Below are 14803 nucleotides of genomic sequence, written 5' to 3'. Positions count from 1 at the left end.
TTTGTGAAGCACCTGGGGGTTTAAAGTGCTCACTATGCATCTAGATAAGTTCATTGGGGTGTCAAGTTTCCAAAATGGGGTCAGTTGTGGGGGAGCTCCAATTTTTAGGCACACGGGGGCTCTCCAAACGTGACATGGTGTCCGCTAAAGAGTGGAGCCAATTTTTCATTCAAAAAGTCAAATGGCGCTCCTTCCCTTACAAGCCCTGCCATGCGCCCAAACAGTGGTTTAACCCCACATATGAGGTATCAGCGTACTCAGGACAAATTGGACAACAACTTTCGTGGTTCAGTTTCTCCTTTAACTATTGGGAAAATAAAAAAATTGTTGCTAAAAGATCATTTTTGTGACTAAAAAGTTAAATGTTCATTTTTTCCTTCCATGTTGCTTCTGCTGCTGTGAAGCACCTGAAGGGTTAATAAACTTCTTGAATGTGGTTTTGTGCACCTTGAGGGGAGTAGTTTTTAGAATAGTGTCACTTTTGGGTATTTTCAGCCATATAGACCCTTCAAACTGACTTCGAATGTGAGGTGATCCCTAAAAAAAATGGTTTTGTAAATTTCGTTGTAAAAATGAGAAATCGCTGGTCAAATTTTAACCCTTATAACTTCCTAGCAAAAAAAAATTTTGTTTCCAAAATTGTGCTGATGTAAAGTAGACATGTGGGAAATGTTATTTATTAACTATTTTGTGTCACATAACTCTCTGGTTTAACAGAATAAAAATTCAAAATGTGAAAATTGCAAAATTTTCAAAATTTTCGCCACATTTCCATTTTTATCACAAATAAACGCAGAATTTATTGACCTAAATTTACCACTAACATGAAGCCCAATATGTCACGAAAAAACAATCTCAGAACCGCTAGGTTCCGTTGAAGCTTTCCCGAGTTATTACCTCATAAAGGGACACTGGTCAAAATTGCAAAAAACGGCCAGGTCATTAAGGTCAAAATAGGCTGGGTCATGAAGGGGTTAAATCTTTTATGGACATCATAGACAGGCTTGGAAAAATTGTACTGCCTGTAGCATCACAGAACATGTTAAGCAGGGTCATCGAGTGGTGGAGAATGAGGTGCTGAAGGCCTCATTAAAAACTAGGCCCAATGTAAAGGAGTGTGTCTCCTAGACTTGTAATTCCCATCCGCGCAGTGCATGGGTTGACAAACATTTCACCAAGGGGGATACATTTTTAAAAAATATACTCTGGGCATCATATACACCCTTGCCAAAAATTGGACTGCCTGTTGCGGCAGAGAACACGTTCAGCATGATGATCTAGTGATGGAGAATGAGGAGACATTGCTGAAGGCCTCATTAAAAACTAGGCCAAATGTAATGGAGTGTGTCTCCTAGATTTGTAATGCCCATACACACAGTGCATGGGCTAACAAACATTTCCCCAAGGGGGATACATTTTTAAAAAATATACTGTGGGCATCATAGACACCCTTGCTAAAACATTTACTGTCTGTAGCAGCACTGAACATGTTCAGCGTGGTGATCTAGTGGTGGAGAATGAGGAGACTTTGCTGAAGGCCTCATTAAAAACTAGGCCAAATGTAAAGGAGTGTGTCTCCTAGACTTGTAAAGCCCATACACGCAGTGCATGGGCTGACAAACATTTCCCCAAGGGCGATACATTTTTAAAAAATAGTTTATCGGCATCGTAGACACCCATGCTAAAAATTGGACTGGCTGTAACAGCACGAAACACGTTAACCCTGGTGATCTAGTGGCGGAGAATGATGAGACGTTGATGAAGGCCTCATTAAAAAGTAGGCCCAATGTAAAGGAACTGGTCTCCTAGACTTGTAATGCCCATAACTAAGTGCATGGGCTGTCAAACATTTCCTCATGGGGGGGTTAATTAAAAAAAAATTGTTTACGGGCATCATAAACACCTTGTAAAACTGTAAAGTGGCTTCCTACACAGTTGCTGCTGGGATGGTGCAGGTTTTTAGTAAAAATATGGCGGACGAATCGTTGGATGAAGTGATCAGAAAAAGGGGCGTGGTGATGACAGGAATGGGAACGTACATGATTAATAACAGCGGTGGCTATGGGAAGTATGAGATCCAGGATACAGTCTACAATGATTAGTCGTTTAGCCACCACTCATTACCAGAATGTGTTTCATGCCTGTCAGAAGATCGGTGTAACAGATGCGCATGTTAGACTAGGCCTTAAAAATGCCTGTCAAAAATTATGTTGCCAAAGACGCACATGTCTGTCTAAAGGGAAAAGTGCAACATGTTCGTGAGATGCTAAATTAGAGAAAGCAGATCAGTGTTGGAGGAAAACTAAACAAACTGAGGGATGCTTGTGAAAAGCTACGTTTAAAGAGGAGTGCACCGTCCGTAACTATAAACACACCCGTGGCACAAGCTTCTTCATTTTCACCCATACATATTACCAATAATATCCAAATGTCACAGTCGAAAATTATTTGTTCTAGTGTAACGAACACTGTTAAAGGAATGCCACTAAACGTAGATAACCATGACCCTGGGAAACACCAGATTTCCTCTTTACAAGATATGGACGAAGATGGTATTGATGACGACTTTGACATTTATCACATCCACACTAAGAAGATGAAGATCACAGCTGCAAAAAAAATGTGCAAAAAAGGCCGTGAATGTCTGGAAAATAATTTTCTCTTGGGCAAACTTTCCCTCTTACTAAAGTAGTACAGAATGATGCATACACAGCTCTCATGTCTATTTAGCGTGAGATGGTTGAAAGATGATGTATTCTGTTTTGTCCATGTCCACTTTTTGAAAGTGAGCAGAATAGAAGGATGAAATAGCGGTAAGACGTGTGATTTTGGTCAGTAAGGAGGTGATGTCAGGTACAGATAGGTAGATCTACGTGTCATCGGCGTACTGATGATATTGCAAACCGTGCCATTACATCAGCTGTCCCAGGCCGAAGGTGTAGATGGAGAAGAGTAGGGGTCCTAGAACTGAGCCTTGGGGAACACCGAAAGACCATGGTCGATGTGAGGAGGTGGTGTGGGAGAGGGAGACACTGAAGGTCCCCGTAACAGCCTGGTTGTTTTTTAAAGACTGTACCGATAACCCCAAAAAGGCCATTTGCACCACCGGCCATGCCCACATCAGCAGGAATAGCAAAACTCACATTCTAACCACCACAAGCATGATCAGGCACATGGCAGCAAAGCCCCCGACTTTGGTGGTTGAGCACAAGGCTCCATGAATAGTGTCTCCGGGTGATACCACTGCTTTTTCCGATGTTGTGCATGCAAGCCAATCCCCTGTCCATGTCCCCTGTGCAAAGATGCCTCATGCCCTGCATCTGTAATTGCACACAAACTCAACTAGCACCACCAACAAGCATGTCCACGCACTTGTCCCAGCGCAGCGCTCAGTTGTCCATACCCCAGTCCTTGGAACGCAAGCGGAAATACGCAGCCAATGCCACAGTACTAAATTCACACATGTCTCGTCTGCTTGCGCTCGAAATCTTGCATTTTAGGCCCGTGGGAGACGTAAGCTTTCCGCAACCTGATGGCGGTGACCATCACAAGGTACTTGTTACCCAGCAGCCACAATTTTTCCCGGTCTGCCGTCACAACATTACACAAGCAAGCACGTGTCCCACAACATTACCCGGGCCCTCAACAATGATGTTACAGGGAAAGTGCACCTTACCACATTCACGTGGACAAGTGCTTGTGGGCAGGGACGGTACATCTTGCTGACGGCACGCTGGGTTAGCGTAGAGAAAGCTATGACCCCGTCGGACATTGGGGACTGTGGTATAATATGTATCTCATTATGCTAAAGCTAGTTAAAAGCCTTTTTTAGGCCACATTCACACACATTTACCTCAGTATCTGTCAGCTAAAACCAGGAGTGGGTGATAAATACAGAAGTGGTGACGTGTTTCTATTATATTTTTCCTCTGATTTTTCCACTCCTGATTTCGGCTTAGAAATACTGATGTAAAATACTGACCAAATACTGAACGTGTGATCAGTGGGGGACTGATCTGACTCCCCAACAATCTGTTCAATAATTTTGAATTGAGATGCAGATGTGCAAGTTCGCTTCTGTTTCATTCTATCTTTATTGGCCCGCCAGAGTAAAGCGCTCAATTTCTCCAATAGCCGGTCCTAAAAAGATTTAATGGAACAGCAGCAGTCATGCAGGACCACTACTTCTCCAATCAGACAGCAATCAATAGTACCCAGCTCTAACGATCGATGAGGATCTAAGCAGTCAGACCCCAACTAATCTAGTAGTCAGGGCCGTATTTAGAGTTTCTGCTGCCCTAGGCACTTTTAGTGCTGCCTCCCCCCTTGGTGAGTATGACACTATCGGCAGTGACTTAGGCAAGAATCGCTGTTGTGAAAATAACCTTTTGCAGCAGATCGGGTAGTTTTTTTGCATCTGCCGCGTAACGGATCACTTACGGCAACACTGCGTTTGGCCTCATTCATTCCCTATGGGATTTGCGGCATTTGCTGTGATCTGGCAAATGCGGTACCATACCTCCCAACTCTTGAAGGGAAAGAGGTATAAAGGTTGTGGCGCGTGTAGTGCGCCGCGGCAAATTTTAGGCCACTCCTCTGACCACACCCATTTCACAACTAGTCACACCCATATCCAAGTCCCAACCACACCCATTTAGCACTGCTGATCACACTGTTTCATATACAATAATTGTAACCCCCAAAAAATATGGCCAAACAATGCTCCATACTGTATAATGGCCACACATGATGCTCCATACTGTATAATGACCCCACATGATGCTCAATACTGTATAATGGCCACACAGTGCTCCATACTCTATAATGACCACACATGATGCTCCATACTGTATAATGGCCACACATGATGCTCCATACTGTATAATGGCCACACATGATGCTCCATCCATACTTTATAATGGCCACACATGATGCTCCATACTGTATAATGGCCACACAGTGCTCCATACTGTATAATGACCACACATGATGCTCCATACTGTATAATGGCCACACATGATGCTCCATACTGTATAATGGCCACACATGATGCTCCATACTGTATAATGGCCACACAGTGCTCCATACTGTATAATGGCCACACATGATGCTCCATACTGTACAATGGCCACACATGATGCTCCATATTGTATAATGGCCACACATGATGCTCCATACTGTATAATGGCCACACATGATGCTCTATACTGTACAATGGCCACATATGATGCTCCATACTGTATAATGGCCACACATGATGCTCCATACTGTATAATGGCCACACATGATGCTCCATACTGTATAATGGCTCTCTACATGACGCTCCATACTGTATAATGGGCGGCCACACATGATGCTCCATACTGTATAATGGCCACACATGATGCTCCATACTGTATAATGGCCACACATGATGCTCCATACTGTATAATGGCTCTACATGATGCTCCATACTGTATAATGGGTGGCCACACATAATGCTCAATACTGTATAATAGCCACATGATGTTCCATACTGTATAATAGCCACATGATGCTCCATACTGTATAATAGCCACACATGATGCTCCATACTGTATAATGGCCACACATGATGCTCCATACTGTATAATGGCTCTACATGACGCTCCATACTGTATAATGGGCGGACACACAATGCTCAATACTGTATAATAGCCACATGATGCTCCATACTGTATAATAGCCACACATGATGCTCCATACTGTATAATGGCCACACATGATGCTCCATACTGTATAATGGCTCTCTACATGACGCTCCATACTGTATAATGGGCGGCCACACATGATGCTCCATACTGTATAATGGCCACACATGATGCTCCATACTGTATAATGGCCACACATGATGCTCCATACTGTATAATGGCTCTACATGATGCTCCATACTGTATAATGGGTGGCCACACATAATGCTCAATACTGTATAATAGCCACATGATGTTCCATACTGTATAATAGCCACATGATGCTCCATACTGTATAATAGCCACACATGATGCTCCATACTGTATAATGGCCACACATGATGCTCCATACTGTATAATGGCACTCTACATGACGCTCCATACTGTATAATGGGCGGCCACACATGATGCTCCATACTGTATAATGGCCACACATGATGCTCCATAATGTATAATGGCCACACATGATGCTCCATACTGTATAATGGCTCTACATGATGCTCCATACGGTATAATGGCCACATATGATGCTCCACGCATAATGTTTAATGGCCCACCCCCCTCCCATCCTGTATGCATGGCTCATCTCCCCCCCATGCATGGCTCATTGGCTTCCCGATCCCATCATGCATGGCTCATCTCTCCCCCCCTCCTGTATGCATGGCTCATCTCCCCCCCCTGTATGCGTGGCTCATGTTGTCCCCCTCCCTGTATGCAGGGGTGGCTCTGGCTCATCTCCCATCCCCCCTATGCATGGCTCATGTCCCCCCTCCCTGTATGCAGGGGTGGCTCTAGCTCATCTCCCATCCCCCCCATGCGTGGCTTATGTGTTGTCCCCCTCCCAGGCCTCCCTGTATGCAGGGGTGGCTCTCTGGCTCTTCTCCCATCCCCCCCCATGCGTGGCTCATGTGTTGTCCCCCTCCCAGGCCTCCCTGTATGCAGGGGTGGCTCTCTGGCTCTTCTCCCATCCCCCCATGCATGGCTCATGTGTTGTCCCCCTCCCAGGCCTCCCTGTATGGCGGGGTGGCTCTCTGGCTCATCTCCCATCCCCCCATGTGTGGCTCATGTGTTGTCCCCCTCCCAGGCCTCCCTGTATGCAGGGGTGGCTCTCTGGTTCATCTCCCATCCCCCCCATGCTTGGCTCATGTTGTCCCCCTCCCAGACCTCCCTGTATGCAGGGGTGGCTCTGGCTCATCTCCCATCCCCCCCCCCATGTGTGGCTCATGTTTTGTCCCCCTCCCAGGCCTCCCTGTATGCAGGGGTGGCTCTGGCTCATCTCCCATCCCCCCATGTGTGGCTCATGTTGTCCCCCTCCCTGTATGCAGGGGTGGCTCTGGCTCATCTCCCATCCCCCCCTGTGCGTGGCTCATGTCCCCCCTCCCTGTATGCAGGGGTGGCTCTGGCTCATCTCCCATCCCCCCATGCATGGCTCATGTGTTGTCCCCTTCCCAGGCCTCCTTGTATGCAGGGGTGGCTCTCTGGCTCATCTCCCATCCCCCCATGCGTGGCTCATGTTTTGTCCCCCTCCCAGGCCTCCCTGTATGCAGGGGTGGCTCTGGCTCATCTCCCATCCCCCCATGCGTGGCTTATGTTTTGTCCCCCTCCCAGGCCTCCCTGTATGCAGGGGTGGCTCTGGCTCATCTCCCATCCCCCCCTCCCTTCTGTACGCGTGGCTCATCGCCGCCCTCCTCTCCCCCCTGGCCAGCCGCCCCCAGGCTCCATCCTCCATGCATGGGCGCCGCATCAGCGTCACCATCATTCATGGGCGGCTCATCGGCTGAGGCTCCCCGACCCCGCCACTCCGCGCTCCAGTCCCATCCTATCATGGCTCGGCTTGCTGCTCCGCTCCCCGTCCACGGTCCTCCCCCTGCCGTCCTCCCACCCTGGCTGTCACATCATGACATCAGACATTCATACTCACCGAGTCACCGTCGGTCCGTCCGACTCCTTTCCACACCGCGCGGAATCCACCTCTGTCCCGGTGGCGGTGGTGCAGCACCCTCGTCCTCCTGCGTGAGCGGTCAGGTGGTACCGCTCATTAAGTTCATGAATATGCGCATATTCATGAACTTAATGAGCAGCCGTACCACCTGACCACACCTCACGCAGGACGAGATGCCGCCGGCCGACGCGGAGACCAGACCAGGCATCGCTGGAGCTAGCTAGGTGAGTATGTATGATGATGACTCACCAGTCCACACTGCATGATGTCGGGGCAAGGGCGGGCGACCGCGGGCGACCACGGGGGGGAGGGTATTATTAGGGACAGGGTGACCCCACCGGCCCGGACCTAAAAAAAACCAAAAACCTTTGCTCTGGTGCCGCCCCCCCGCATAGTCGCCGCCCTAGGCACGTGCCCTCGAGTGCCTAGTGGCAAATACGGCCCTGCTAGTAGTCATAATATATCCAGTATATAGGAAAAAGCTTGTACAACTGGAATACGTGGAAATCACAGAAATAACCAGCACACAATATAAATTATGCAACAAAGGGTCCTCTCCCTTGTGGTTAATAGTAAATAATGAGGTAACTGGCCCCCTATTAGGTTAATAACATCAGGAGTAGCAACATGACACAATGTCCAAATGTGCAGGGACATGCCCCCAACTAGTAAGGCTAGTTTCACATTTGTGGTTGAGGCCGCAGTATCTTGTCCGCAACCACAAACGCATGTAAAAATGCATGCAAACGCATGTTAACGCAGCGTTTTTTATCCGCATCAGCTCACGCATGATGGAAAAAAGCGCTGCGTTTGCGTTTTTTATGCGCATGCGTTTGATAGGAAAAAATTTTTCCAGGAGAAATTCCTTGACATAAGCCACGCCAAATCGGCGTGTCTCATGGGATTTCTGTATATAGACCCTAGTACAGATGAAATCCTCAGATTTTGCTCCTGTATCCTGCATCAAGATGGATCTTCGCATGGAGAGTTTCTATCGGAATCTGGTTTTGGATGTCAACTTATTTCTTTCCTTTGCTTTTGCTTGTGAACAAGAACGGAAAAGAGAACAGCAGAGAAGACGGCGTTGGTGCTTTTGGCAACACCCGATTGTTGAACTCCGACAGAGCTGTGGAGCCTACCACTCCTTACAGTGAGCTCCGTGAAAACCCAGAGAAATATTTTGAGTACACGAGGATGTCCCAAGAGAGCTTCATGGATTTGCTGGTTCGTGTACAAGGAGCCATCAGCAGGCCGGTCACCCAGCTCTGTAGAGCGATACCTGCTGTGGAACGTCTGCTGGTGACACTAAGGTACGTAATATTTAAACATAATTATTATTGTTCTGCAATGTACTTAATATTTTTCCCTTTTTATGTTTTGCAAAAAAACTGTCCTAAATATTATTGTTCAAAAAGCCATGTCCTTGCCCTTTTTTTTTCTTTCTTTGTTTTGCAAAACCCCTGTCATAAACGTACCTTTCATGTTTGCTGAAAATAAAATACCTCTAGTCAAACATCTGTTCCAAGTGCCCTCTACATGACAATACTTTTTTTTACAGTTTAATAAGGTGATCACCGGTTCACAACTACAGTTTTTATAAAATCCACTCTTTGTTTAATTTAGATTACATGAGGGAGGGAGTGGATTTTAACCAAATTAGGTTATGTCATCCATGCTTTATACTACACCTCTTCTATCTGACGTCAGTGCTATGGTAGGTGACCTTGGATTAGCTCCATCATCTCTTCAGTCAGCATTTCTATAATCCAATAGATTAATGCAGACTGAAGAGATGATGGAGCTAATCCGCCTCATATCTTTACTCACCTGCCCGTGTGTGAGAAATAGTGCACTCAGGATGCAGAAAACCCAGCATCCTGAGTGCACTAGTGCTGACACGTGGGCAAGTGAGCATTGCTGACCCCTGACCCTTTGTGCTGTATTAATATTTGTTTTTGGAGGATTTTCAGTACTCTTAGTGCTTTTGCCACATCATAGCTCCATGACAGATACTTGAAGCAAAGCTGCAGTGTAAAGCAAATAAAGTAGAGGGGCAGCAGATTGTGTGCCATGGAGCTATGTGGTGGCAAAAACACTGTGTGTAGATGGCGACGTGTGTGTTGACGGTGCACAGTGTATGTTGCCGGTGACGAAAGAGACAAAGAACAAGCAGTGATAGGGAAAAACAACACAAATTTATTTAACCACACAAACAAACATTTTTTAACTTTTACGAGACAATGAGGGGGAGATGTTATGGACCTGGGGGGTGTGGAGCTGGGAGGATTGGCTAGGTGTGGACGATGAAGGGGTTCTGGGGAAGGGCTTACTAAACTTGTGGGGTATGGGAGGTTAACGATGGACATTCGTAGTAAGGAGTAGAATCATGGGACAGGAGAGACACATTGGAAGGGAGAGACAAACTGGACAACACAGACACATTGAAAGGTGAGGGTGGAGGTAGTACAACAGTTCTTGTTGCCCGTTTTTTCTTTTTTAGTTTGCCATGAGTATGGTGGTGGCTTCTTCATCTCCTTGGGAGGGTGGGAGTGGTGGGATATAGAACCGGCATGGTGGTGGATCGGGACGACGGTGCAGTTTGCTGAACCTCCATGGTCATGGATCGGGACGACCGTGCAGTTTACTGAATCTCCATGGTGGTGGATCGGAATGGCCGTGCAGTTTGCTGACCCGCCATGGTGGTGACGGTGGACGGACGTGCAGTTTGCTGACCCACCATGGTGGTGGCGGTGGACGGCCATGCATGAGCAGGACTCGACATGGTGGTGGAGTGGCTTTCAGCAGCACCCGCCATGGTGGTGGCATTGTAGTGGTGTGCGGCAGGACTGGGCATGGTGGTGGCCATACAGTGGTATGCAGCAGAACTCGGTATTGAGGTAAAGTATGCAATTGGTGGCACAGGTGGAAATATCACCAAGTACCGAGTCTGCTGCATAGCCTGAACGTAAGCAGCATTGCAGGCCTGCATCACGTTGAGCTGAAGTTCAGGCGTAAGGTGTTCCGACATGCCCTGCTCTATCTTATTAAAATAATGGTGTGCCGGTCTCTGGAGGTCGGCTTCCAGATGGTCAAGGCTTTGGTTGACATCCTGGAAAAGTGTGTTAATATGGGTCAGACCACTTTCCAGTCTATCTCCCAGTGCCTTCAGGCCATTTTGGAAGACAAAGCTCAAGTGAATAAACTGGGGCATGAGTGACCTGTCCGAGGCCTTCTGCCGCTGGCGGGAAGACCCCCCAAAAAAGAGGCAGAGGACTGGTACAGGGGAACACCTGAAGGACCAGCTGCCTGTTCTCCAGTTTGTGACGCTGGCCCACTTGTTGCATCGCTGGTGGATGGCTGGGACTGGTCCGTGGCTGTTCGATGAGGGACCGCTCCAGAGAATGATCCAGATTTGAGGGTGCTGCTCCAGGTTTTGTGAAAAGAAAAGAAAAGTAAAACATTACTACTAAAAAATAACAATTATAAAAACGCCAACTCATGTGGAATAGAAAAATTCATATTAGGGAATACAACACAATGGAATACAATACAAAAATACTTATGTTCTCTGAGCAAGGACAGGCCTCAGGAAAGCCAGCAGCCGGTGGTACTTATATTTCCCAATCCTTGCTGCCGCACCACTGCGAACTTGGACCTCCTGTCTCAGGTCCTTGTTGAAGCGATCCTTCATCGAACGCCAACGGGTTTTGACTTTGTCCACTGTGAAGGGAGAAAAAAAAATTGCTAAACAATGCACTTGAGCCCAGAATCACACAACCATGTGTGATGTGAGAAACTCGCTGGAGTTTATCGCATCACACACGGTTGTGTGATCCCCGCCTTCAGGTTCACTGCCACATCAGGCCACATTGCAATACTTACAAAATTCCTTTCTGACTCGTGGCGTGGCGTTGTCCCAGTCATCCATCAGCACTTCAGCCACCTCATTCCACAGCCGCCGAATCACCCCAGCGTCCGAGTGCTTCTGCTCCCGGGTGTCCCACAATGCAAATCGCTTCTGCACAAGTGTGATGAGGACGTCGCTATCAATGGCTTCTTCCTCCCATTGTGGAACCTAGAAATGATAGAAAAACATTAATGTTGCAAAAATAAAACACCAAACCAAAAACAGTCAAGAATAACCAAAAACAGTCAAAAAAACCCAAAAACAGTCAAGAATACTTAGTCGCCGTCTTACCACCGGAACTTGGGTCTGAGTCTGCTGTTCCAGCTCATCTGCACTGGAATGGTTCTGCAAAGAAAAATAAATATTTTGCCACATGTGTAATAGTGACAGTGAATACTTACCAATCAGTAGCTAATGTGCTCACTTCAGTCTCCTGTCCACTCTGTGAGGTCTGCTCTGCACTGGAGGACATGATGAGGAGTGCTGCAAGAGAGACAGAAATGATTACAGACTGCGGGGAGAAAAACAGGCAGGCAGACATATAGCTTGTATACTCACATTTTGATAGTCTGAGTCTTCCAAAAAAGTCTTCCAATGCTTTCAAAAAACGTCTTCCAATGCTTGTAGAGTCTTGAGAGTACTGGCCTTCTACTGCCAACACCTTCTTTTATAAGGTTTGTTTGGGAGTTGGTTAAACCAGTTCCTAGACATGCTTACTCATAAAAACGCATGCGTACACAAACACAATCGTACGCATGTCCTTGCTTACCAATGCGTTCACATAGACTGTAATGCCTTTTTTTTACTCATGCGTACGGCAGCAGAAATTTGCCGCCTCAAAAAACGCAACATGGTGCGTTAGCCGTGCCCAGCCGCACATCGCATAACGACGCATGTGTAAGCAAACGTAGGCGAACGCATGCAAACGCACGAACCTGCATCCACAATGTAAAAGATATGAAATCAAGACGCATGCGGATATATGCGACAGAAACGCTGCGGACACAACCGCAAATGTGAAGCCAGCCTAACGCACAGTTATAAGTTTATTATTACATTTTTAGGAACAATAACAAAGGAATATTTTATTAAATGAAGAATACAAGTATTTACTACAACCACAATGACAGAAGATCTAAGTCTTGTGTGACAATTTACCCTTTCGTGCCCGAGCCTGTTTTTGCCTACTTGACCGGGCCAATTTTTTCAATTCTGACCAATGTCACTTTATGAGGTCATAACTCTATAACACTTCAATGGATCCCAGTGATTCTGAGAATGTTTTCTTGTGACATATTGAACTTTATGATAGTAGTAAAATTTCTTTGATATGACTGGTTTTCCAAATTTCAAACTTTAAATTTTTATGCCCTTAAATCAGAGAGTCATATTGCCCAACATAGTTAATAAATAACATTTACCACATGTCTACTTTACATCAGAGCAATTTTGGAAATATACATTTTTTCTGTTAGGAAGTTATAAGGGTTAAAAGTTGATCAGCAATTTCTAATTTTTCCTACAAAATTTACAAAACCATTTTTTTAGGGACCACCTCACATTTGAAGTGACTTTGGGGGGTTAATATGACAGAAAATACCCAAAAGTGACACCATTCTAAATACTGCACCCCTCAAGGTGCGCAAAACCACATTCAAGAAGTTTATTAACCCTTCGGGTACTTCACAGCAATTTTTGGAATGTGGAAGGAAAAAATAAACATTTACTTTTATTTCACAAAAAATTTCCTTTAGACCTAATTTTTTTTACTTTCACAAGGGTAACAGGAGAAAATGGACTGTACATTTTGTTTTGCAATTACTGCTGAGCATGCCAATACCCCATATTTGGGGGAAATCTACTGTTTGAGCGTGTGGCAGGGTTTGGAAGGGAAAGAGCGCCATTTGCCTTTTTGATTGTAAAATATGCTGGAATAATTAGCGGACGCCATGTCGCGTTTGGAGATCCCCTAATGTGCCTAAACAGTGGAAACCCCCAACAAGTGACACCATTTTGGAAACTAGACCCCATAGGAAACTAATCTAGATGTGTATTGAGCACACGGGTGCTTCACAGAAGTTTATAATGTAGAGCTGTGGAAATAAAATTAAAAATTTTTTTTCCAAAATAAATCTTTTTAGCTCCATATTTTGCATTTTCATAAGGGTAAAAGGTGAAATTTCTCCATACAATTTGTTGTTCAATTTCTTCTGAGCACACAGATACCCCATATGTGAGGGAATAATACTGCTTTTGCGCACGGCAGGGCTCAGAAGGGAAGGAGCGCCATTTGACTTTTGGAATGCAAAATTGGCTGGAATCGATAGCAGACGCCATGTTGCATTTGTAGAGCCCCTGACGTGCCTAAACAGTGGAAACCCCCAACAAGTGACCCCATTTTGCAAACTGGACCCCTGAATGAATTTATCTAGATGTCTGGTGAGCACCTTGAACCTCCAGGGGCTTGAGCCGTCAAAATAAAAAAAACATTTTACCACAAAAATGCTATTTTAGCCTCCACTTTTTAATTTCCGCAAGGGTAGCAAGAAAAAATGGAACCCAAAGTTTGTTGTGCAATTTCTCCTGAGTATGCCCTTACCCAGTATGTGGTGGAAAACTACTGTCTTGGAGCACGGCAGGGCATGAAAGGGAAGGAGCGCCAAATCAGTTCTCATGCTTCGCACTGACGAGGGCCAACAGCCCGAAACACCGTGTCTGCGAATTGAGATACTGATTTGGCTTTAATCCTAAGTGATATTGCAAAACTCGTTAAAGGGTTGATTGTGACTTGTAGGATTGCTATTTCCAACAGGTGGCGCTATAGAGTTTGTCCTCTTTTTTTCTGAAGAGGCAATTTACATATTAAATTTCCCAGAGGAGCATTGCATGGTGAATAAGCCTCTTTACCTTGACAAGCCAGAGCAGGTATGTCACTCTCCACAAGGAGAAACCTTACCCCTCAGGGTATGTTTCCACGGTCAGGATTGCATCAGGATTTGACACAGGTAAAATCTGCACCAAATCTGCACCTGAGGTCACTGGCAGGTCACCTGCGTTTTTCATGCGTTTTTTTACGCGTTTTTTTCATACGGATTTGTGTGTGTTTTTGTAAGCTCAATAAAGATATACAAAAAAAGAATGGTGATGTCATTTCTTGTCCAACCTCTTCAGTTACATTCTCCATTGAAGAATAATGTTTACACACAGAAATAGATAGATGATAGATAACAGATAGATGATACATAG

The sequence above is a fragment of the Ranitomeya imitator genome, chromosome 3 (assembly GCF_032444005.1).
Source record: "Ranitomeya imitator isolate aRanImi1 chromosome 3, aRanImi1.pri, whole genome shotgun sequence".
Lineage (NCBI taxonomy): Eukaryota > Metazoa > Chordata > Amphibia > Anura > Dendrobatidae > Ranitomeya > Ranitomeya imitator.
Note: the sequence above shows the minus strand (reverse complement) of the source record.